Source organism: Anas acuta, chromosome 9 (assembly GCF_963932015.1).
Source record: "Anas acuta chromosome 9, bAnaAcu1.1, whole genome shotgun sequence".
NCBI classification, from domain to species: Eukaryota; Metazoa; Chordata; class Aves; order Anseriformes; family Anatidae; genus Anas; species Anas acuta.
The window spans coordinates 18,132,776-18,158,167 of record NC_088987.1 but is presented as its reverse complement, the minus strand read 5'-3'; the positions used below and the strand labels follow the sequence as shown (position 1 = coordinate 18,158,167).

General features: G+C 43.7%; 1 protein-coding gene across 1 annotated transcript in view; it reads right to left on the bottom strand.

Annotated features, from left to right (window-relative positions):
- The window catches only part of OTOS (otospiralin), a 475,301-nt gene that overhangs the window by 16,621 nt on the left and 433,288 nt on the right, over positions 1-25,392 (bottom strand). The window contains exons 11-13 of the mRNA XM_068691723.1: positions 13,084-13,524; positions 11,258-11,378; positions 2,415-2,558 (exon numbers count right to left, since the gene is read on the bottom strand). The gene's annotated coding sequence lies outside the window, so the exon portion shown is untranslated. The remainder of the gene's footprint in view (positions 1-2,414; positions 2,559-11,257; positions 11,379-13,083; positions 13,525-25,392) is intronic.

The window sequence follows — 25,392 nt, the reverse complement described above, 5'->3', positions numbered from 1 at the left end:
TTTATTGATAAAAGGCCTAGCACAAGATTTCTTCAAAGTTAAATAATGTCTGACTTGTTACATAAAAACCTCTGACCCACATCCTAATTACTTCACTGAGGAAGTTTGTTGTTTCAACACAACAATGCATGCACTATTTGTTATAAATATCATAAATGTTTAATGCAGAGCGAGAACAACTCAGCTAATGAGAACACAGGGAGGTGATTCTCATGCCTGGTATTAGCCATTTAATCACGTTTACTGCCATGAAATTAGGAAAAAGAAAGAAAAAAGCACAAAACCCTCTTAAGTGCTAATTCTTCTAACTAGTTAGATTTAAGATTAACATCTCTTTGGAGCCTGCTACAGCTAGCATCTACCTACAGGGGTTTCAGTACAAGCTTAAGTGCTCTCTAGGAAGAATCCCCAAGTTACATGGAAGTCAAGGTCCCAGGGCATGCAGGTTGCTTGTATCTCACTTAGGCTCTGGGCTGAAGTCAGTTTGGAATTGATTCTCCACGCCCAGGGTCAAAATCATTTTGAGCAAACTCATTTGAGTCTTCATGTGTCCGTGGATAAAAAAGAAGCACTTTGGGTGCTGCAGATAGCAATGAGAACAGTATGCAGAAGAGAAGCCCCAGCAAAACAAATCCCAGACTATTTACATTATGTTCATAAAATGATTGTTCAGATCGCAAGTTTCAATTCAAGGCAAACTACATGCAGCCATATTTATTCTACTCTAAGCTGTAACCACACAAAGTTATGCAGCCAAGAATCTGACCCTACTTCATTAGCAGCCTAGGCAATGTTCCACACAACATGTAAAAGCCACAGCATCCCCTGCTCCTCTTAGCAACATATAACACGACAAACATACAGATCTCTCCAGCTAAGTCACATATTCTTAATCTGTTGGTACTAAACTCTAGATAAGAATCACAGAATTGTAGGGGTTGGAAGGGACCTCCAGAGCTCATTGGGTCCAACCCCCTGCCAAAGCAGGGTCCCTACAGCCGGCTGCCCAGGCAGGCGTCCAAACAGGCCTTGAATATCTCCAGAGAAGGAGACACCAAAACCTCCCTGGGCAGCCTGTCCCAGTGCTCCGTCACCCTCACCGTGAAGTTCTTTCGCATGTTGGTGTGGAACTTCCTGGGCTCCATTTTGTGGCCATTGCCCCTTGTCCTGTCCCCACAAACCACTGAAAAGAGGTTGGCCACATCCCTCTGTCTCCCACACGTCATGTATTTACAAACATTGATAAGATCCCCCCCCAGTCTTCTCTTCTCCAGGCTGAACAGACCCAGGTCTCTCAGCCTCTCCTCACAGGGGAGATGCTCCAGGCCCCAGACCATCTTTGTGGCCCTCCACTAGACTCTTTCCAGCAGATCCCTGTCTGTTTTGTACTGGGGAGCCCAGACCTGACCAGGGCAGAGTAGAGGGGGAGGATCACCTCCCTTGACCTGCTGGTCATGCTCCTTTTAATGCACGCCAGGATCCCATTGGCCCTCTTGGCCATGAGGGCACAGTGCTGGCTCACGGTCAAAAAGAACCACCATGCTCTAGGGAGAAGATATTTCCCTTAAATGTACCCATTTGAGTCATAATCTTTTATCCACCTGAGTCAGGAAGAATTAGCATTTCCTGAGATGCCTGTGGGGAGCTTCACAACTCTGTCTTTAAGGTAAAACTAATCCCGTTTCATTGTTGTACACAAATGACCACCCAAATCTCTGTGCAGCTTCACTGGAACTATTTATTCTAGAAAATGTCATTGACATTTGATTTTTCTGAAGTACTTAAGAAAAGGATAAAAGGACAAAAACCCAAAGCTCTCCGGAGGTCTCCTGATGTTTGAGTGACATAAATGTTCAGCAGACCATAGGAGAGTCTAGTCTAGTTTGTTTAAGTTCAATTATGTCATTGTCTGCAATGTAATTCACAAGGGACTAATAAAATGAATGGCATACCTGCAGAAGGGAGAAGAGAGACTGAATGGCCCACTTGCAACAAGAAATGGGGCTGTGTGAGGTTTTGTACTTGGCTGATTACTTTGCCTTTGCCAAGTGTGACCCCATCTCTAAATGTCACCAGGAGATAGTGAAAACTTAAATACGGTCATTTTAATTTCCTTCCCAACAGGTAATTAAACGAGACTGGAGGCTCTTTTATTGTCTCTTTCTCAGTTCAGCTAAAGCTGCATAAACAATTGTGACAGTCTTTCACGTGGGTAGCTCTGCTGCACTACATCTGCTTAGTCACTCTGTACAAGCTCTGGACCAAACACTGGATTTTGGTGAGGCCACAAACACTACAGAAAGAAGCAGGAAAAGCAACTTTACTTTTCTGCGTGGGTTAAGAGGAAGCCACGTAACTGCCAGTCTGAGGCTTTCTCCAGTGGGGCAGGGTGGGGTGAGAACACTGGGTCCTACCTCGTTCTTGCAGCGCACACAAGGATCTTGATGGCCAGTGCCTCTGAAAGCTGCCGAAGATAAACCCCTAGTGCCTGTCAAAGACACCACCAGAATGGATGTGTCTTGGGTTTGGTCATTGCAGTGATTTTCTGGCTGAGTGATCTGAAATTCAGGAAGTGCAGATCTGTGTTGACTTCACTGGGCAGGGTACCTGCCTCGTGTGGCCATGCCTGTGCTTGGGTTTAAGAAAGCCGCTTAGAAACTCCGTTTATGGCAATTCTCAGCACAGAAGGCAGCTGAGGGGAGAGTGAGGCCAAAGGCCTGCCTTGCTAGTGGGCAGGGTAAGGCTGCTTGCTGCTCCTGGGTTCCTTATGGGGAAGAATATGTTGTTTTGCTGCAGTGCCCAGGTTTACTGGAAAGGATGAATTTGGAGAGGGAGATGAGGCTTACGCCTCCATGGTGCCCTCGTGTGTCCTTTTTAAAAGATGCAGTCAGAGCCTGCTGCTTTAATACAAGACTGTACAATGGGGCTCCTGACAACAGAGCAGACACAGGCAGAGAAGCTTGAGGTGACCTGCCTTTGTTTTGTGAAGTACAAAAGGAAACAAGAAGCACTCACAGCAGTAAAGGGGCTCTGCCCCTCTGTACCGAGGAGCAGAACTTCAGGGCAGCCTCAGAGCATGTGCAGTGACCCCACGGCAGCAACAAGGAATACCAGGCAGCTGGCTGAAAGAAGGCATGTCTGTTCAGTGTGAAATCCAAAACTGCTTTAAAAGTACAGAAATGATTCTCTTTCAGAGGAAAACATAAGCTTCCATGTCTTCCACAGCAGAGAAACTGAAATAAATTTCACTTAAAAATCACTTCTCTTTTTTTTTTTTTTTTTCCCCATATTTGAAAGTGAAATTGCTTCTCGAGACTTATTTGACACTTATTTGACTCATTTGACAGTAGGTATGTTTATTCAGTGCTGGGCAGCATGGGGGGGCAGTCAGTGCCACCTGGCAAGTTCCACCAGGGGAGCCAGCGCAGTCCTGCTCTGCAGCCAGGGGTGCTACTGACTTGAGGAGCACCTGGGGCCAGGCTGGTGTGGGGGGACTGGTCTGTCACAAGCTGCACCGTCTCCTAGAAAGGAGTAAAAAAAATTCAGGTGCTTTCTGTTTAAAAAGCTGTTTGATCAGACAGTTCCCATCCACCTATACCCACTGCACCATGCAGGCTGGCAGGCTTCAAGTTTGGCTGAGGCATACAGGCTGCCTTAAGAATACCAGCAGTGATAATGAGGCACTGAAAGAGAAACGTGGCCTTGGACCTCCAAGAAAAACAACCTCAGCGTAGCAGTGGGCAGCTCCCAGCCCGCCCCAGTGACTGCTGGCCCGACATACTGGTGATCCACTGCCTTCCTGGGAGAGCACTGTTATCACAAGCAGCTGCACACTTTAAAAATGACAATAATCCTATTGATGCCAATAATACATCCCTAATTGCTGTAAGCTGGTGTTTGGGTGTCTGGATGCTTTTCTCTTGCACAGGTTTGCCCTTCTAAACAATCTATATCTATTTGCTTCAGAGGGAAAACAAGCAGCAATTATAGTGCTGTGGTACTGTTTGCTAATTCCCCACACCAATGAAATACACCTTTGAGTGGTGTGGACTTCCAAACTGTTATATAAACCAGCAGTTAACTTATTTATTAGTTCTGAAAAGGAGCTGAGGATCAAAACACAGTCTTCAGTCCTCAGGGCCCACTGCTGCACAGCTGCTGAAAGACAAAGAACACAGCCCTGAACCAGAGACAGGAATGCAATTGGGAAGAAGTGGCCTCAAACCTAGCAGAATAAACCTAGCTGCCAGAATTTGCACAAATATATTTTCTATTTCCTTGAAAACCACAGAAGCTGCCACTATTTTCCTTATGCCTATCCTGTAGGAAAAGCTGGGGCACAGCTTTTTTTTTTTTTTCCACCAGAATATACTGGACCTGCGGCTTTTACATCTATTAATTCTGGGCCTGTCTTGGGTGCAAGCATCCCTTTTGGCTTGTAACCACACCTGATAATGGAACAGAAAAAACAGTCATGAACAAAACCATGACAATTTTGTCATGCCAAAGCAAAGTGGCCAGCCCCTCCTCCCATGATCTGTAGACTTTCCTCTTCCACTTGAGTTTGCCCCTGTTTAACCATGCAGGTCTCCTGGCTCCCTTCCTTGACTTCATACCTGTTGGGATGCTCTGATCTTGAGCTTGGAAGAAGCAGTCCTTGAATACTAACCAACTATCTTGGTCCCCTTTATCTTCAAATACCTTGTCCCTTGAGATTTCCCCTAGCAATTGCTTGAAAACACCAAAGTTGGCCCTACTGAAGTCCAGGGTTGCAATTCTGCTTGGTATTCTGTTCCTGCCATGAGATCCTGAACTCCACCATCTCATGGCCACTGCAACCAAGGCCGCTTCAACCTTCACCACTTCATCCAGCCCCTCCTTGTTAGTGAGGACAAGACCCAGCAGTGCTCCTCTCCTAGTTGGCACATCCACCATCTGCATCAGGAAGTTATCATTCATGCACTGGAGGAACCTCCTGGACTGCGGGTGGCTGGCTGAGCAGGCCTTTCAGCAAATGTCAGGGTAGGTGAAATCTCCCACGATAACCAGGGCCTGTGATTGTGAGGCTGCTCTCAGCTGCCTGTAGAAGGCCTCATCAGCTTCCTCATCCTGATCTGGTGGCCTGTAATAGTCTCCCAGTCTTCATCACTGTTAGAGTGCTGCCCCACCGGTGCAAGCCCAGCTACAACCCCATCCCCCTTTGGATCTAGTTTAAAGCTTTCCAAATGAGCCCTGCTAATTCCTGTCCCAGAACCCTTTTGCCCCTGTGAGATAAACCTTCCCTGCATATTGCTGTCAGGCCCGGTGTCCTATAAAAGCAGCCATTATCAAAGAACCCAAAGCCCTGCCTGTAGCACCAGTCAGGCAGACAAACATTTATGAACTGGACCCTTCTATTCTGTCCCAGGTCATCACCTGAAAATGGAAGGAGGGAAGAGAAAATAATTTGTGCCCCAGACTCTTTCACCAACCACTCCAAGGCCTTGAAGTCTTCTTTCATTCCCCTCAGACTACAGGACGCAGCTTCCTCCCTCGTCTGGAAGATCAGTAGCAGGCAGTAGTCTATTGAGCACACCGGGCTGGGGAGTGTCCTTGTCCCAATCCTCCCAGAAAGCTGCTGCTCAGTTAGGGGAAAATGTGATGCAACTTCCTATTTGGCTTCTGTTTATCACAGAAAGCAACAAATATTTTAGACTACCTTACAAAGAAAAATTAAATTAGGTGGGACATTCCAATTAAAAACCACTAAGCAATGTGATTTTGGGTGTGAGAAATGGGACTGATTATGGCAAAAAAGCTGTCTGAGGAGCAGAAGAAACAAACCACATGGCAGGCGGCCTTGGTAAGGTGAATGACAACACCCCAGCCATGTCCAGCAGAACACCCTCACGATACGCCCATGTCCTTTCTCCACTGCTGGGAGAGGAAGACAAAAAAAATCACTTCTGGCTTAAACTGGCTGTGAAACTCCTGTCCTCAGTGCACATCTGAGCAGGAGCTCCTACTCCTCTCTGCAATCAATCACCTAAATCATGATCTGCCCCAAGATGAACAAGAACATAAAAAGTGGCCATAATGTATTACGTTAAGAGCAGAGAACAGGGAAAAAGAACAATGATTTTTTTTTTCTTTGTATCTGAAATAAGAACAGAACAGTTCTTTGATTATTACTACTGCTAGGATTGCTATTCAAACGATTTCCCTCATCTCTGTTATGGACAAGAGGCATGGGAGAAGAGAGGCAAAAATGATGATAACAATAATAATAGAAAAACCATCCCAGGCTGATGCAGTCATCTCAAAGCAATAAGTAATCAGATGGCTATCTTCCTGTACAGGTGTGGTAAGTGAGGAGAAATCAAATGCCTTCATGTTTCTTTTTTCTTTTTGATTTGTAGGGGTTTTTCCTTTGTTGTGTATTTTACGAGTTCCTTTTTTTTTTTAAAAAAAAAAAAAATTAAATTGTATGCTTATAGTTTTTCCCACTAGCTAAAAGGCACAGTCCTAGAAATAATGTCTGGATACTCAAGGTGATTAATAACACAGGGTTCCACAGGCTCTGCTACAGAACATTTGCATTACAAAGAGCTATTAAAAAAAAATGATTTATTTTTCCCAGAAGTATTAGAGCATCTTTATATCAAACTTTCAGTCAGCAGCCTTTCTCTGAGATAAACAACACTTTTACCATTTTCCCCCTTTGTTAGTCTCTGAGTTGCATTAGAGGGTGGTAGCTCAGTTAGAGACTTTAGTAGCATTGAAAGAGCACAAAGACTACCGGATAACATCAAGGGGAAGTCTAATGCTGTATTTAAATAATGAGCTATCTTCCATTTTAGGTTGCAATAAAAAATGGTACAGCATTTATGCTCACAGGTAGAATGGGTAAATTTGAAAACTATAAGCTCAAACTCAACCCCGAGCAGAGAAGAGCACAATCTGGGACCCCCGTGAGCCTAGGTTTAAAGGGGTGGGCAACATTTGAATCATCTACAAGCAATAAACAGCCCTATGTGAGTTGTATATGTTTCAATCTTTTATTTTTAAAATTTTACTTTATTTTCTATCATCAGCCTAGTTCCAGTAACTTTCCTCTAGCTCCATCTTAGTTCCACTAATTAGGCGATGTGACTGACCATGGTCCTTGCATTGCCTTCTAACAGAAAGAGGCTGGATATGGGGCCACGGGGCCTGGCTGACGCACCTAATGGCTGCAGCCCTTGGTCTCAGCAATAGATTTGTGTTCCTGGCTCTCTGAAGGACAGGATTTAACAAAAGAGGCAGAACCTGGGTGGAGAAATGATGTCTGAGGAAACAAATGTCACTGTAAAGCTACCCATACAAATTAGAAGTTAAAATCCCCCTTCCTCTCCATGGCATTAGCCCTGCTCCCAGGCAGGGCAGAGCAGATGGAGGCTACACAAGGACTGCAGAAATGCCAAGTCCAGACTTTTTTTTTTTTTTTTTGCTACAAATAAAACACCAAACCACACTTTGATGTTGAGCAAGCTTTCCATTTGTTTAATGATCTGAAAATTTGTTCAATCCCCCCATTTGCCGCTTGCTAACCAAGAGCAGCATCACTATTTACTTTTACAGCTGCCAATCAAGCTAGCCTTAATAACAACCTGCCGCTGTACATCTCCCTCACATCAGAGGCTGTTCCTTATCAAGAGCACTCTTTCATCAAGTGCATTATTGGCTAAAAATAACAAACATACCTAACAGCCTGTTTACTACAAAACAGACGTCCTTTTCCAATATATGAACATTTCCATGCAAGTGGCGTCTTTTTTCCTTCCAGCCACCTTGCTTTGTATCCTTCACAAATTTCCTGCCAGCATTTGGTGGCCAAGGAACACATGCTGCAGCAATGAATGTGCATGAAGTACATTCCTCGAAAGACACAGTCTGTTCAGCAGTGATCCTGATGACATGCCCACTTGCCAAATCCAGGCACTCCAGCTGGGTGGTCAAATGGGGACCCACACACTGACCCCTGACCCACAAACATTCAGCCATACCATGGATGAAATTTCATTAAATTCCACCAACACCAAATCCGGGGCTAAAGTAGTAGTTATCTGGAGCCACAAGGTCCCAGCTGTGCTGTCAGGTCAAGCACTCCCCCAAAAATACAGAAGGGTTGCTGGGAGTTTTGCCATACTCTAATCAAACTGCTTCTTTATTTCTTTAGAGAAAAAAACTCTATCTTCCTTTTAGCCTCAAATTACAATATTGCTGCAGCAGCCCACAGAGGATTTGAAAAGAGAATTGCACCCTTGGTTGGAAAAGGATGAGATACAGGAGGAAACTTTCTATGGGATACCTTGGATTTATACTCTTGTTGCCTGTTTTGGTTAGGCTGGGACATCAGCCTTTTCTTTGGTAAATCTTCAGTGAGTGACTTACCCTTAGGATTCAGAAGGGCTCGGGCTCAACCAGTCACCAGACCTTCTCTCTTCTAAGAGATCACTAAATTAAGTTTGATTACAAGAGGGAAAATCAAAGGACAGGTGGTTTGTTTTCTTCCAAGGCATTTTAAAACATTCTCAAGGAAGTGGGAAGCCTGCACAGTGCCTACTGTCTCAACAGCAATATGAACAGCAGCAAAGAGGACAGGCTGCAGAGCACCATTCTCTTTAGGTTCCCTTCACAGGCATTGTGCAGTGGCTTCGGGCTGGAAGGATGCCTCCAAATGACTTGGCTTCACTGAGTTCCTTGGTTTAGTGAACTTAGCTGGAAGGTAAAGGCCTCTCTGACAACCCTTGCACACACTCAGCCTTTCCTCCATCCCTGTCCCTTGTTCACTTTTCCCTGAAGGGAACTTTCAGTGCTGTGTTGAGCACCCTTCAAACACAAGCTCCAGGACGCTTCTCCAGGCCTGCCAGCAGTATGTACCTCATCTGACCTCTGCATGATTAAACCAACTCCTCCAAGCTACTGCATGTCATATGGCCACTAATACCAATTAATCAACCTTCTCAGGATTTTTGACTCCCAGAGGCAATCTGGAGAGAACCATCTCCCCAATAAAGCCTTCAGAACATTGTTTGATATCCTGCCACATGATTCAAATGGGCCTTCTGAAAATCCCACACATTACTTCTAACACCTTCTTCAAAGAACCATTCTCCATCTGCTTACAGACACAGGCCTGCTGCTGCATTTCAGTAACGTTTGCCACAGCTACGTCTTGAACTCAGAGCTGCAGGAACAGCAGCTACGTGCTTGATTAAAGTAAGATTCCCTCTGAGTGTTTAAGACCAAGTGGGCCTGTCACATTGTTCAGTCAGCATCCATCCCATTTATTTTCAGGCTATTACACTTACACTCATCCTGTTCTGAGTTCTGTACCTTGCATGTTTCACAACGGCAACCAAGAATCAGATGTGCAGTCTCCATTACAGCCCCAGCACCCACCACATACCCTGACAGATAGCCCCAGTCACTCTCACTTGGAAAAAAAAAAAATCTAATTGATTTTTATTAACTTTACCTTCCAGTCATTATTTTTGGTTTGCCCTCCTCTGCAAGACCAAAGTCCACCGTGTTACGTGGTGTTGCTTCTCAATTTTCTTTTAGACAAGCTAAATGAAGTGGCAGATTTCAGCTGCATGCAGCAATGATCTTTTTCTAATCCTCTGGAACCTTTACACTGCTACAGCTACATCCACATGGGAGGCTGTCCTGGAAAGATTGCCATAGGATAGATCCACCATGCCTCTTCTCTTCTGATCCGTACTAGACCAGAACTGGAAATAAAACCTACAAACAGCTAAAATGTGGTTCCCTCCGAATCTCACTTGGATTTGTTAAGCTTTCAGAAATTTTGTACTTGTTTTGTCTCTAACAAGGCACAGGGCACCTTTTCATCCAGACATGCATTTACTTCACAGATTACTTGAGTACAAAGGAGATTTAAAATAGCTCTCAGCAGTAGAACTTACATAAAATTCTCCCATCCTATACTCAAGGAAGGGAAATACCCTCCTGGAACAGTTTTACATTTTTGTTCAAAGGAATCTGAAATACATCTTTCAGCTTTCCAGAAGTATTTTCCGCTGCTGCTGATCCTTTCCAAGATTCAATGCAATTACTTGTTAATAAAAACATGTTTTAATATGCTGGCAGAAAAATTGATACCATTTTCCTTCTCTGCCTTAAAACAAATGAAACGTAGGAAGGAATTGAGCTCTTTCATTTCTGAAATAAGAAGCAGGTATTTTTTAAAGTTCAGATCATTACCAAGTGTAATTTTCATATAATAAGTTTAACACCAACCTTGTACTATTACTCCTCTGGTGCTAACTTTGTAGGGGAATGTATTGCTTATAAAACCTAAAAAAAATAATAATAATAAAAAAGAAGGAACACAATACCATTTCAAAATCTTCTGAAATCTTCCGGACTTCTCACTGATCAAAGTGAACAATGTCTCTAGGTCATCATCAGGGAACCAATTAGTGTGAAAACAAGTTGTGCTTACTGCAATGTGTCTGCATAATAAGAGACTATGAAGCACACGGGGTTACTCCAGCCATTTGTGTTCACGAGCTATGAGCCCTCCTAACAAATGGCTGCACTGTTCTACTGCACAAACATTGAAGCTGTGTTTCTTCCTTGTTCACATGCTTTTTTTTTTTGTACTTCACGGAATCAAGTAGCCTGCAAATAAACAAAGTGTCCGTTTTCCTCATTGGCTGTTAGGGGAAGCTACTAAGTTTCCTACTTAAGCTACTGGAGAAGTGACACTGGTCATTCATCATTCTTCTTTTCCCCTTTTTTTCCCCCCAATGCAACAGGTCTAATACAAGCTAAGCAGAAAACAGTCCAGACTGATCTGAAGTTTACAATTCTCAGTTATTCTTGATGGCATTACACCTAGAAAAGGCATTAAATTATTTCAATGTAGCATCTGCCATCCTTGGACTTGGGAGAGCCAGGTTTAATTTATGCCCCTGCCCAAAAGCAGGGGAGAACACATGTACCAGGAAGCCCTCCAGAGAATTTCAGGATCTGTGTCTTCCAGGCAACTTTCCTCATTTACGACAGCACTGACACAGGTAAAGAAAGAAAACAGCTGTCTAGCCTAATGCTTAAGGCTCTCAACAGCGTTATGGGATAGCGTTGCTAGACTTTAACATTTAATTTCTTCTAGTGAATGAAAAATAGTACCTACAAGTGACTGAAATACAGCTAGGCCGCACCACCTTTTGAATAGGTCTCTAGTATGTGTGAAATACTCCATACTCACTCATTCAGAGAAGGGAACTTAGCTTGGTGCTCTCACTTCTGAAGGCATTGCCTGAGCAAGAAGTCACCTGGAAGAAGAATTCTGGGCCTGATCACCCCATCTGAAGATAAACTTATCAAAACTGCAACAGATGTGGAGAAGAGCTTTTAGAATAGCAGGATGTGGAGAGGTCAGCTGATCAGAGAGGCACAATTAAAGAGCTCAATTAAGAGATCAATTAGGGCACATTTAACCTTGCAAAACCAAGGTTAAACTTGCTGTCAGTAAATTCAACATAGAGTGTAGGGAAAAAAAGGAGGTTAAACCAAGAAGACAAGAAGAGCTACTTACGCTAGAAGAATTGCTATGTTATGTAAATGGAAAAAGATAACATTGACAAGGAATAAATAAGTATGAATGCGTCAAAAATAAATTCAAGCTTGAAACAAGATATTTTTTTAACCACCTCCTCTGAAATGATAGAATAAGGAGGCAATGGTAACAGCACTTCAAGTAGGAACCTATTTAATTTCAATAAAAAGCCTGATGAACTTATAGGTAAGATTAGAGGGGATTGATAGTGGTAGCAGAAAACTGGATGTGATGGCTGTGAAGATCCACTGTAGACACCTGTTTCTGAGTCACAGCAGTATCACCGGAGAGATTTTAGAGGTAAGCTCTTTGATGGAATTCTGCTTGTTTTATTTTCCTTAGAGGCAGCCTTTCCTTGGCTGTCCTTGGATATGGGTCAGAATTTAAAGAAAACCTTTAAATTTAGCACCTGCAGTACAGCACTTAGACCTGCATTTTCAAAAGGACAGAACTGATTCAAAAATCAATACTTTTTCAAAGCCTATAAAGATGTCCCATACATGTATTTGAGTCCTTAAGTTCGCTTTACTTCAATTTCCTAAAAATAGGGACAAAAGTTACTCCATTGCCTGTCTCCATAGAGTTGTCAGCTCTGTGGTACAGTGACTGCTTCCTGCTCACTCGAGTGTCTGCATACAGTGGGACTTTGACATCTGATGGGTCTGTTGGCTACCACCACAGTTCTAATATAAAACATTTATGTATTTGCATTCTACTATATTTATTGATAACCCTTTCCCTTTCTCCTGTCATGGGGATGGAGTATGTCGAACACAGTTAAGTAAATTCAAATAAATTGTGTCGGTACTAGGAGAAATTATAAGGTTTTCTTGAGCAGAGAATATACAGCGGATTGCTTCCTTCAGTTCTACCTCTATGTGTAAGTATTGCATTTAAGTCAGCCCTGCACGAATACCAGCTGCAACACTAGCCTCAAGCTTGCCACCTTGCCACATCAGCCTTTATCTGATGTCAGAAAGTAGTTTTATTATGGTCAAGAGGGTTCTGGCCACTGCAGTTAAAATGTTTTTGTCTCAGTGATATTTTCTTCTCCCAGTGTGCTCTGCCAGGTTTGATCTGTCATTTGCTTTGCTTTACTTTGTAAACTTTGAATTATTAATGTGCAGAGCTTAAAACAGGAATCAGAAAAACTTCATAATATTAAGAACATGCAGGAAAGAATTTATGAAAACCTGCAATGCTCCACATGGATGGCTCAGAAGAGAAGTAATCAACCAACTCTGTAAATGTCAAGGGGAGGATTAGCTTTACTTCAGATCCAATTCAGAAGCCACGTTAATAGGAGCCTTTGTATGTGGAACTAAAAGGACTATTTCCTGCTCTAGTTTTCTAGGTTGAAATAATTGATTTACCACTTCTTTTATATACGGATTTGATGCACAGAGCAACATTTGAAAAGACTAGTAAATTTCTTGAGAAAATACTGGTCTATTTTAGTATAATTACAGTCTTACCATGTTTCAGTGGGTTGATCTGCAAAGACAAGCTGGGAGTCCCAGGCCATCACCAAGACAGCAGGGCAACGTCCTCCCAACCTGGTGCTGTCCCATTGTACCCAAGCAAGAAGGGCAGAGTGAGTTGGGTGACAATAGAGAGTGTCAGCCTACAGTTCCCTGGACATGAGACAAGTCCTTAGTGATGTAGCACGTCCAAACTCACCTGCACCAAACCAGTGCTGGTCTTGCACATGGGCAAGCAAAGTCCCAGGGAGGCAAAGATGCTGCAGAGCCTGGTGGAATAGTCAGGGCCTAGACAGTGCCTATTTGCAACATGACATATGGACAGTAAAGGCTTTCAGATGCCTTTTCTCAGGATGGTGAGTATGTTGGTGCTTTCCATATTTCAACCTTCAGGTGGCATCCATAGTATGTACTGCAGCAGAACTGCTTGGCCTTCTGAAAAAAATAAAAAAATAAAATCTGTATGAACTTATGTTTTCCTTTCCTTTCTAAACAACAGTCCTTTCTAAAAACATCACTAAATTAATATTACAACACCTTCAACATCTTTTTTTTTCAGTCAGGATGACTGGCGTTTACAGGAAGAAGAGACACAAGAAACACAAGCTCCTGTTTCTTGTTCACATGTAAAACCAAAGGAAGGGAAAGCATAGGTCAGAGGTTGGACTCGGTGATCTTGGAGGTCTCTTCCAACCTAGATGATTCTGTGAAGAGATGTATAAACTACTTCAGAGACATTTCCATGGGAAACACTTGAAAACCCAATCTTCTTTTGTAGTGCAGGTATTTCAACACAGCCCAATAATATTAACTTCTGTATTTGCCCTATAAACAAGGGCAAATTGTAGTTTCACAGTCTGTTAGATGTAGGAGCAAACAAAACCAAACTGCTTGTTGAGCCGAAAGAGGAATGGATTATGAATGTCACTGATTTTTGGCCTCTTCCTTGTGTCCTTGAGCGATCCCAAACTGTTACATACTAATATAAGATCACTTCTTGCCAAGCTATCGAAGTAAATTGTAGGGAGAGACATGGAACGGGAGCTATTGTTCGCATATCCATGGGATAGTGGAACTGCATGCAAGGCTGTTCTTGTAAAACTAAAACTGCAGTTTATTGAAGGTAAGGGGCATCGTTAACTGGACACCACAGAAGCCAACACACTGCACCTCTCCCTAACTCCAGAACAGGGAAGCATACATGGGAAATGAGAGAGCAAGTTCATTCAGTGCACATCTCTAGTTGATCCACTAACACCAATAGTTACTTCATTTTTAACGAATTTCTGAGCTGTCCCAGTACTTTTAGTAAATGCCTCTCCCCAGATTTTCTACCACTCTTTACTGCTTTGTAGAAGCTTCTTTTTTTAAGGAATTTAAACACAGTGTGTGTTAAGATATCCTCAGCTGTTTTAGAGATTGATTATCCTTTCTATTTACAGCCATTAACTTTTTTGAATCATGTGTGAGCCCTGACACCTCTCTCCCAGCATCATGGCTCCCACAAAAAGGTTTGTCCCTTTCCTAGCATCGCTTACCAATTTATTCGCTGACAGAAGCTTAGCAAATGAGGGCTTAATTTTCCAGACCTACTTTTATTTAAAGCAATTCAGTCAAATGTAGAGCTAACCTCTGACAGAATATGAGTAGAATCACAATGTGAAACTTAAAGAAATTTCTCACAAAAGAATCCCTTGAGTCAAGAGAGGTCACTGGCAGAAACCATAACTAATGTAGCAAAATGGAAGAACGTCATGGAGAGGGAATGGTCCTTGGCAGCTGTTTAATGGAGCTCCTCAGCCGTAGCACTCAGGGCTGACCAACGCTGATTTTCTTCCTGATGTATCACTCCCTTTGGTCTGTTGTGACTCAGCCGCTGAGCCCTCGTAGCCTGCGGCAGAGCTAATTGTGATTCACTCACCGCCTCCCAGAAAACCGACTGGAAAGTTAAATTTTATAAAGTATTCAGCCTTAGCATGGAAGATCCTTGGAGGCAAATTTCCTCCTCTGAGGTAAGGTTCTTCCTTTTCTGCCCCTCTCCTTCCCCCTTTCAAAATGAAAGTCACGGAGCAGCAGAAGGCTCCTTGTACCTCAGGACCTGACCCAGGCCTGGATATGGGGATAGATGCAAAGAACGGGAAGGGAAGCAGAGCTTTCCTTTCAAAAGGGAAATAAAATACGGCTCAGTTAGCCCTGGAACATGTCAGGCAGTGACGCACAGCCACAGGCAGCCCAAACAGGGAGCTTGCAGCCTGGCATGCAATGCCTCACCAGCGTCCTGAACACCTCTGGTCCCTGTTCCCAGGGATGGGGCTATGGCCATGCGGCTCCTGTGTTTGGAAGGGTGTGAAGAAATTACTATTGCCTGGACTCTTCCTGTTATTTTTATGTATCTATAGCAGGGGCAGGCCTGGGCAGTGTCTGAGATTAATCCCCAACTTGCTGTTGGTGTTTCCTCACATATATCTGGGGCTCAAGTCCACCAATGACCTGCTCAACACCTTCCTCTTGTCTCTATATCCCTCACTCTCCCTTTTAACCTTTACCAGAAGTTTCTTTGCCAAACTCCATGCAACATGAGAACCTCACCCACCGTATCTAACAAATTTACATCCCACCCTGTGGCAGCGTCAGGCCCACTGCAGCAGGAGCCCTGTTCCTGCACGGGGAGGCGGCTCCAGGTGGCACAGTGGGATCGCGAAATGAGACCAGGGCTGGCACAACCTCTGCTCCCTCACACCCAAAACACTCAGCTCTGACCTGGCAAGAGGCTCTGAAATGACTCCATGCTCTGCTGGGTTCCACTGCAGGGGACCCAGCGCAGACTGTCCCAATCTCCACTGAAAGGAGATGCAGGGAGAGGAGATGGACGTGGGACAGACAGAAATTCCAGTTTTTAGCAATCGTGGAAAATACAGTGATACAGAGAGGAAAAAGTATCAATAGCGAAATGGGAGACAGCTGCACTGGCATTGCATTTGCTTCCTGGACTGAAGAAAAGCCTTCAGAGTTATTGAGTAAACTTGTATTAATAAAAACATCATAAGCTTTTCTATTTTTATGTTGCCAGTTATATTCTCATCTCATGAGATCAAAGTTTTTTTCAAAGGCAATGAAGACAGTTATTAAATAAATATTTAAAGACAATGAATTAACAGCAACAGACACTTTCAAAACCTGGCTCTAGGAAGTAGTTACATTTCAATCTGAGCAGCCTTTCAGTTGGGTTTGGATTACAGCAAGCAATTTCTTTTAGCTGCTCTTTATTCAACACATTCAAAGACTGCACGTGAATTGGGATTTCTGCCAGCTCAGACCTGGCCTTTGTTTCACACCTTGCCCGCACCACTCTTGCAAGGAGTTTGGCAACTGGCCCTATCACATGAATCTGAGAACAAAATCCCTGCTTGTGTACTGTTTTTAGCTTTTATCACCGCTACAAAAGTTCTGAAGTTTAACTACCCTTATCAGCAAACACCAGTACTTCCCATCAAGAACATGCCTTAATTAACAAACTTTGTCTCTCTCATTTGTTGGTAGCTTAATATGAAAGTATCCCACTGAACCTCACACTGGACATCTTCCAGGAATTGTTTTACTTAATGCAAGTATCAGAATCTGGTCCTAAAACAAACAACTGCACATCACAACATACAAATTGTAACCATCACTGTCTTAATTTATTTTAATGAATTGTGCTTTAAAACCCGAGTTATTCTCATGTCTTAACTGCTCCACTAAAAAGTGAGTTTTCATAATTAAGAGTATTACAGCCATACTAATTTGTTCCAGTCTTAGCCTTATCTATTTGTGCCACGTCAAAATGACCACGAGTGTCAATCTGCTCTGTGGGATGTGTCTTTGCTTGTCACCTTCCATCCAGTCTTTACACTTGTTTGTAAAGCTCAGCATACAGCTCACTAAACTCGCTGGCACCTGATGTGATGTGCACTCTGAACACAGTGAGGTGTTCTGGTGTCACAGTCCGTTCAGGGGCCTGCAGGAGCTGAATTAAAGGCTGCCTGAAGACACAGCACATGCTTTTTGTTGCTAACTGTCCTGGTTCAGATCGCACTGGCAATGCTACTCACCATACATGTCCTTTCCTTAGGATAATAAACAGAGGGCAGGCTGAAAACCAAACCTAGTGCATGTCTTGACTCAGTTCTAGGACTCCAAGAGCACCAGGGTAGATTTGCTACATATAAATCCTAGTTGTTTTGATACCCAGGAACCTTTCCAAAAAAAATGCACGGTAGACTTGTTGGCCTAACATGATGCTGCTACAAAAACGGGAAAGGATGTACAGAGGAAGAGATGGGATAGAAGAGAGAGATTATTCCCCTTAACCCACACCAACATGTCACAGGCCTGTCTTTTCACTTGTCTGAACAAATGCAAACATCTACTCAGTGAGGACACAAGATGAATCTCAGTTTGCCCATGCACTTAGGCCTGGCTGAAAGGCAGCTCAGCTGTAGCCCTAGAGCTGAGCCTGCCCCCTCAGGCAGACTTTGTTCAGCAGGCATTGGCAGTCTGCCTTTGGCTCCTGTTTCCCCAAAGGAGCACAAAGCCTTTGTTCCATCTTCAAGGAGGTGAAATTGCAATAAACATAATATGAGGACAGGGAACATGCCAACGGAACCTTTAGGTTGAAAGTGGACACTGAACAACTAAGCACATTAGCAGTTTGTAAAGTAATTTTAATTCAGACAATAGAAAAAAGGAGGTATTTCATTGTGTCTGTCTTGAAGACCCAGTCATCATCAGTAGTGATTTCTGCACCAGACAGCTATTGACACCATAGCCCTAGGAATACCACATGCACTTACATCTGTGTGACAGAATAAAGGTCAGGGCTGTTCTGCTTATGTTGCAAGGCAAACCCTGCAGTGTCTTTATGCAGCTGGATTCATGATGACTTCTCAGGAGAGAAATACACAGGAGACTATAAGATACAAAAATAGAGATTTTATATGTCCAAAAGGTCCTGACAGCACACAGTGGAACACCTTGAGGTGTCTGAATACACTGAAAATCTGCGATAGCCTTCTTACACCATCATGTATTTCTTTCAAAGCTTATGTAGCTTTCTAAGAACTAGCTCACTTAAGAGCAGCGTAGAGTATTCACCGGTTTCTGATTATTTCTTTTCCCTGGGGTACTCTGTCACCCATAGCTTCTTTCCCTACTAAGTCTAGAAGTGCTCTTCCTTTGGTTTTACCTCCCCAGCAAGTAATACACTCACTTTTCATAAATTCAACCAGTGGCCCAACTGCTAATCAAGCTCTCTGCCTTTGTTATGGATGTCTGTTTTTGTTGTATTTTGTTTCCTCCCTGTCCCTGCACCACTTCTCTGCTTCCTGCTAAGCCTTACTGCTGATCTAGAATATGCCTGGGCTGCCCCTTGTGTTTTATTCATGGCTTCTGGAAAAAGCCTGATGCAGAACTCTGGTCAACAGAGTTATTAATATACAAAGGTAGATGGTAAGATTGAAAGCCAGTCTGAATTTATCAAAGCAGAAGGTGAAACAAAAAAGATTTCCCAGCAAAATGCCACTGACATTTATATTAAAAGGGGAAATGAAGTCCAGGTCTGACATTTAAAAATAATGCCACCTCTGTAAAACCTAAAGCTCATTTTTTACAGGCACTGGGAAAGCTTCAAGGCAACTTCTCTTTTCCCTTTGCTAATTGTGCAGCCTTTCATCACAAATTATTTACTTTTTTGCCTTTTCTCTTTCTTTAAAAGTGGTACTGAAGTGTGCCTCTGCAAAGAGGGCAGTGCAGCAAGGTTTAGGTGAGTCGAAGAGATCTCAGCACAGGTAGCAGAGCATCACATTTAATTCCCTTGGTGCTTATTTTAATAACATTTATCACAATGAACTCTTGAGTCATTAGAACATGAAATATGCAATACCATGCTTTGCCATTCAACATACAATTTATCTTCTCATTGCTGTGATGAGGACATCATTACTATTTTTAATAACTTCTTATCAGTGAGGTTCAGCCACAAACTGTTGGTTTCATTTCAAAACTCTGTACAGTCGTCACCGAAGGAACTGAGGCCTAATTTCTCTTTGTTACTAAGGAAAAAAACAACAAGCCACATGTCAGAGTCACTCATCAACACAGTTCCATGCAGGTGAAAGGCAGGGAAAGGAGATCTTACCTAACAGAGACCTTGTTCCCAGGCTTTTTGTCTCTTCTCATATAGGTGAATTCTTTGCAGACTCACGGAGTAAAAAAGCAGGGATATTTCTTCAGCAGGGGCACTCCTCTGACCTTTGGTTCTACCTTCTCTTGACATTTAGTCCATTAATCCAATGTTTAATCTTTCCTTAGAGACCATGTTTTCTATAAGTCTGATCCTAGGAAGGATCATTCTTAGCATTAGACTTACTGTGGTTTTTGGATGCTTTCTGCTTGGTGTGTTTGTTACTTGAAACACAATCCTCAGCAATAGACACAATTCCAGTGGAAAGAACTTCTTTATGGTGAGGGTGAGGGAGCACTGGGACAGGCTGCCCAGGCAGGTTGTGGAGTCTCTGGAGATACTCAAGGCCTGTCTGGACGCCTCCCTGGGCAGCCGGCTGTAGGCAACCTGCTTTGGCAGGGCGGTTGGACCCAATGCTCTCTGGCGGTCCCTTCCAACCCCTACAATTCTGTGGTTCTGTGATCTTGATCTAGCTGAACATCTAGTGCATCTTGATCTGAAGTGTCTGGAGTACTTCAGCCCTAAATAAATCACTAATTTCTCTCATTGTGAAAGTGTGCGAGTGACGTCCCTCACTGTACTTCTATGTCCAGCTACTGGGTTTTGTAGAGGTGGAACAAAGTGCCTTCTTTCCGAAATCTCCTCATGCACTGGTACTTGCAAGCCTCCTGCCTCTAAGCCTAGTGGTCAATGACACTAGTAATAGTTACGAATGCTGTGTAAATATTACAGTGCCTTTCTCCTGGGAAACCCTTGGTGCCCCAGTGGTACAGCTGGCCTTGCACTGTCCCTGCCCTATAGCAGGGAGCAGCCCTGCCGTGTGCTGCGGCACCAGGCTGGTGCTGCCATGTGTGCTGCCACCCCTAGCACATAAGGTAACCCAGACCTGGCGAGTGTAAGCCGTGGCAGGGCTCTGGTGGTCATGGTAGGCCCAAGCAGCAGCACACATTCCTCTTGAGGGCTCCACAGCTGTACAAAGCCAAGACGAGCAGCTGTAGAAATAAGTCTTAAAAGCCATTCACTGTGTTCAAATCTCATTAATTTCTCTGCTCACTTCAAACCCAATAGGATCTAGCCCCCCTTGCTTTATCAGCTTTTACCTCCTCCCCCCCCCCATCAGACAGATATTTGAGCTTTATTTATAACTCCTTCGATTGGCAACAAAATGGCTGAAAAAAAAAATCTCCAATATTAGTTTCCTTTTATGCATACTTGTTCTCACTCAAGGGTACTTAGGAAACTATTCTATTTGTCACAGTACAGTAACCCGGCACTTTGGGAATCATAATGTATCCTCTCATAGCTTTGGTGGATAAATAGGTATAATTTTCATTAGTCCTCCTTGAGCAAGCTTCCAACTGAAACAAGAGACAAGGCAGACCGGGAGGTTCTCTGTCGCTGAAACTATGGCTTTGTATTGCTGACTGGTAAGATACAACAGAATGATAGAACTGATAATAAAGCAAATCAATACACTGCCCTGGATGTACACATGAGACACAGCAGACAACGAGCTTCATTTATAACAGATGCTGATGGTGAGCTTGTAGCATATTCTGCCAACTGCTTTCTGTGGAGGTCTTAAATGGATGAGGCCCCACCTCATTTCTGTGGGGTTAACACTACGGATTCCTACCTGGAGGGGCAGCCACCCTGGCCTAAGTCTCTTACAGGAGGAGGAGCTGGGCCTTTGCTCCTGGGGATGCCGTTATACAAGAAATCAAGGATCTGGTTCCCAGATGCAGAAATGAGTGAAATGTGCTGTGAACATGGGTAAATACCCCTCTGTTAAAGGATCAATGCTGTTTAAAACAGCAACAATGGTGGGAAGGTCCAGTATCTCAATGGCAGGAACAATCTAGAACATCTGCATATGTGCAGTTTTCCATAATTAAACAGAGCATTGAAGTACACAGAAATTACATGGAAATTAAACATTATGTAGAACTGTGAGGGGCTTGTAAGTCGCTGTCTATTATCACAGAACTACAGAATTGTAGGGGTTGGAAGGGACCTCCAGAGCTCATCAGGTCCAACCCCCTGCCAAAGCAGGTTCCCTACAGCAGGCTGCCCAGGTAGGCATCCAGACAGGCCTTGAATATCTCCAGAGAAGGAGACTCCACAACCTCCCTGGGCAGCCTGTCCCAGTGCTCCCTCACCCTCATCATGAAGTCCTTTCACATGTTGATGTGGAACTTCCTGGGCTCCATCTTGTGGCCATTGCCCCTTGCCCTGTCCCCACAAACCACTGAAAAGAGGTTGGCCACATCCCTCTTTTTCCCACACTTAAGATACTTGGAAACACTGATAAGACCCCCTCTCAGCCTTCTTGTCTCAAGGCTGACCCGACCATAACACCTATATTTATGAAGTTTTGATGTGATTTAGCCCTGCTTTCGGGCAGGAGGCAGGAGGACCAGAGGACCTGCATGGGTCCCAGCCAGCCTAAGTTACTCCATGACTCTCTGAACCAGTATCAGAGGTTTACTTACGAATATTTCCTATGACATCCCTTACCAATCCAGAAAACATCCATTTATGCCTATAGCAATGCTGGTAACACCCATCAAAAACCTGCTAGCCCTGTGCAAAGCCACCTTGATGCTAACTAAATACAACTCAAACCCAAGAAACGTAGCAAGCATGAGAAAAATTGTTTAGAAAAGACATTTTCTTTCCAGCCACGTATGCAAGCACAGAAAATGGATCCTTCCCCCAGCTGGAGCCGATTTCAACTCAAGTATTAGATACCTGAAAGAACATTGTAATTGACAAGTTATTATGGAATAATGTTTACTACTAAATATATCTTTATGGATTTCTCAGGTCTTGCTGTGTTTCTAAGGGCATTAATCTGATCTCCTAATATCTCAGTTATCTACAAACAGAAGCCAGAAGCCCTTGATTAAGTAATTAGTTATGTCAGTAGGCAGATACCATCAGCAAAATCATATCTTCTTTTGGTATAAAAGAAATTAAAAATATGAGAATAACAGACTTGTAGTAAAATAATAATAATAATTTAAAAAGTCCATTTATCATTCATCAATATTCTCCTTGGCATTTTGTACCCCTCTTGGGCCAGCATAGATGTTTAACAGCCCCAGCATTGATTCTCCCATGGGACAGGGGACAACACACGCCTCTCTCTGTGCACTGAGATGACATCCAGAAATGTGAGATTCTGTGGTCATGTTTATCTAATTGACTTATCCTTGGCTATAAAGGGAGATGTGGTCTGGCCTCAAAATCTGTTAAAAATTCTCAGCAGGGTAACAGAACCCAGAAAACGCATGGATCTGTCAGACCACATTCACAGAAAGGGGCATCATTGAATGTTTCCTCCTGCTAAGGAATTCATTTAGAAGAAGAATACCTAACCTCTCTCATTTTTTTTTCCATTCACTTATAAAAAGCACAATAACCACATATTAAAGGCTGAATCATTGTGAGAGCAATCTTGAGAACTAATAACATGAAAGCCAGTGTTGATGAGACTGGGGTGAGGAAACAGCTAGGCAGCTGCTATTCCCGTAAACACAGAGAGCACAAAGCCTGCTCATTTCCTTGTGGGCCAGAAAAGATGCTTGGGGGATGTAAATTCCACCAACTTCAAATTAGAACCAGATCGCAGTGGTTTACAGTCCATTCCTCTGCTTTTGAATGATTACTGTATCGTATCACTGGTTATGAGAAGTCGGTTTTATTTCCAACTACGCTATGTAATAACATTTGACAATTTGTTAAATGCCAGCTTCACGTTGTGCCTTGCACTGTGACCACAGCACATGCAGAAGCAGATCTCTGCTCTCCCCTGTTACGGGCTTTTCCTCTCTGGCAGCATACAGACTGATGATGTCTCTCTTTCAATGCCTGCACATTGCTCCCTGCTGTCCCTACGCACCGTGATGGGTTTGCGCTTAACGTGGCTGTCTCCAAACACAGCTTTGACTCGCCTGCAATAGGCAGTGGCTGGTACGTAAAGGATTGGCGCTTTGTCAATTTTATTTTGCAGCCAAACAGAACCTACTTATTATTAGTGCTACATTAAAGTTGGGAAGTGATTACTTTTATAAAGCTGATCATGTTCCTCACACGTCAGCATGGAGAAAGTAATGTCATAGCAATAGACAAGCGTGCTGATCCAAGCCCCAAAGATTCTTAAAGTGTGTGGTCTGTTTGGTGGTTTTCAATCTTTTTTCCACCATTACCTCAATTTGACAAAAGAGTAAAGACCTTTCTCCTATTCAGCAAGAGAAGCACCCTGTCATGCCCTGCAGATGGCTGCCTAAAGCTCAGAGCCAGTAAAAAAAACTTCATGGTCTAGTAAATCTCTGCTGCTCACCTTGACATAGGAGTCCTCTGTGAAACAGTATGGCCTGTGCCACAGGGAAAGTCAAAACTAAATGATAATGGCTCCATCTGGTATTAAAACTTCACATTTGGTGGATTTTTAATGCCTTTTATAGCAGTCATGACGAGATGTTCAAGAGTAACTTGGGTTCTGGAAAGACCCCTTTTCCTACCTAAAGATTATCAATGCAGTAAAAAAAAAAAAAAAAGATAGGACCGAAATCAGTGTTTGTGTAAATTTCACACATTTTCAGCATGGCCACAGAATAGCTTTAGAATCTGTTTCAAAGTAACATAAAACGGCTTTGTAATTACAAAAAAGATTTGAGATGATTGAAGTCAAGTACAGTTTCTGAAAAGCATCCTATAAATGCCTTGGCATTACAGAGCCTTGGATGTTTGTTTTATGTTCTATCTTGGGAACAGATAAAGACTGCTTTTTTTTTTTCTAGACAATAATGTTTGCTATAAAGCGTAATGAGAAAGTTAGCTGGATGTAGCAGGGGAAGTGTCCTCATGTTCATAAAATACATTCTGAGCAGCAGGCAACCTTCCTTGTTAAACAGCTGCTGGGCAGGTAAAGCTGCAGTAACTGAGGGGAAGCAGGTGCATGGGAATACAGCCTTGGGATTCAGGGAAGCAAAGCAGCAATCCCTTTGCTGTGCAGCCCCTTGGCCCGTGCAGCAAGCCTGGGGGCGCAGTCCCAGCCCGTGGTGCTGCTCACCAATGCCAGGAGCACTCAGAGGCAAACACAGAGCAAGTGGGCAGCAAGGGGCCCCTTACCAAGCAGAAATGTGGCAGGAGAAGTGGCAACACGTAGCCTGAGAGCAATCAAAAGGGACTTCAAAGAACTGGGAGGGATGATTAGGAACTCAGGCGCGCAAGTCATCTCCTCCATTCTCCTCAGTACTGCCAGGAACAGAAGGACACTGTACATTAACCCATGGCTCCATGGCTGGTGTCACTGCCAATATTTTGGGTTCTCTGGTGACAGGAAGCCTTACCTGGCTCCAGGCTTGCTGGCATTGGACAGGATTCATCTTTCCTAAAGAGGGAAGAGGGTCGTTGGTCATGAGCTGGCAGGGCTCATTGATCGGGCTTTAAACTAGATTCGATGGGGAAGGGGATCCCATCAGGGATGCTGGCAATAAGGTACAGGATGACATGCCATCCCCCTCACACCTGCTGACAAAGGTTTCCAGAGCCTAGAGAGGGAACAGAGCCTAACAGGAGAGCTATCGTAGGCCCACATGGACAAGTTATAGTTGCCCCATCCAGAAAGACAGCTGCATTGGGAGCCCAGCTCAAATGCCTCTATGTAAACGCATGCAGCATGGGGAATAACCAAGGGGAACTGGAGGTGAGCGTGTGGCTGCAAGGTTATGATCTCGTTGCGATCACTGAGACATGGTGGGACAGCTCTCATGACTGGAATGTGGCCATGGGCGGCTTTGTGCTTTTCAGGAAGGACAGGCCAGGAAGGTGCGGTGGTACAGTTGCTCTTTACATGAGTGAGCAACTGGAAGCTGTGCAGTTCTGCAGAGGAGGAGATGCGGTGCGAGTCGAGAGCCTGTGGGTGAGGATTGAAGGGCAGGCCAACAGGGGTGACATTGTGGTGGGTGTTTCCTACAGGCCCCTGGATCAGGAAGAGGAAGTACACGAGGCCTTCCACAGGCAGCTGCAGGTTGCCTCACGTTTGCAAGCCCTGGTTTTTATGGGGGACTTTAACC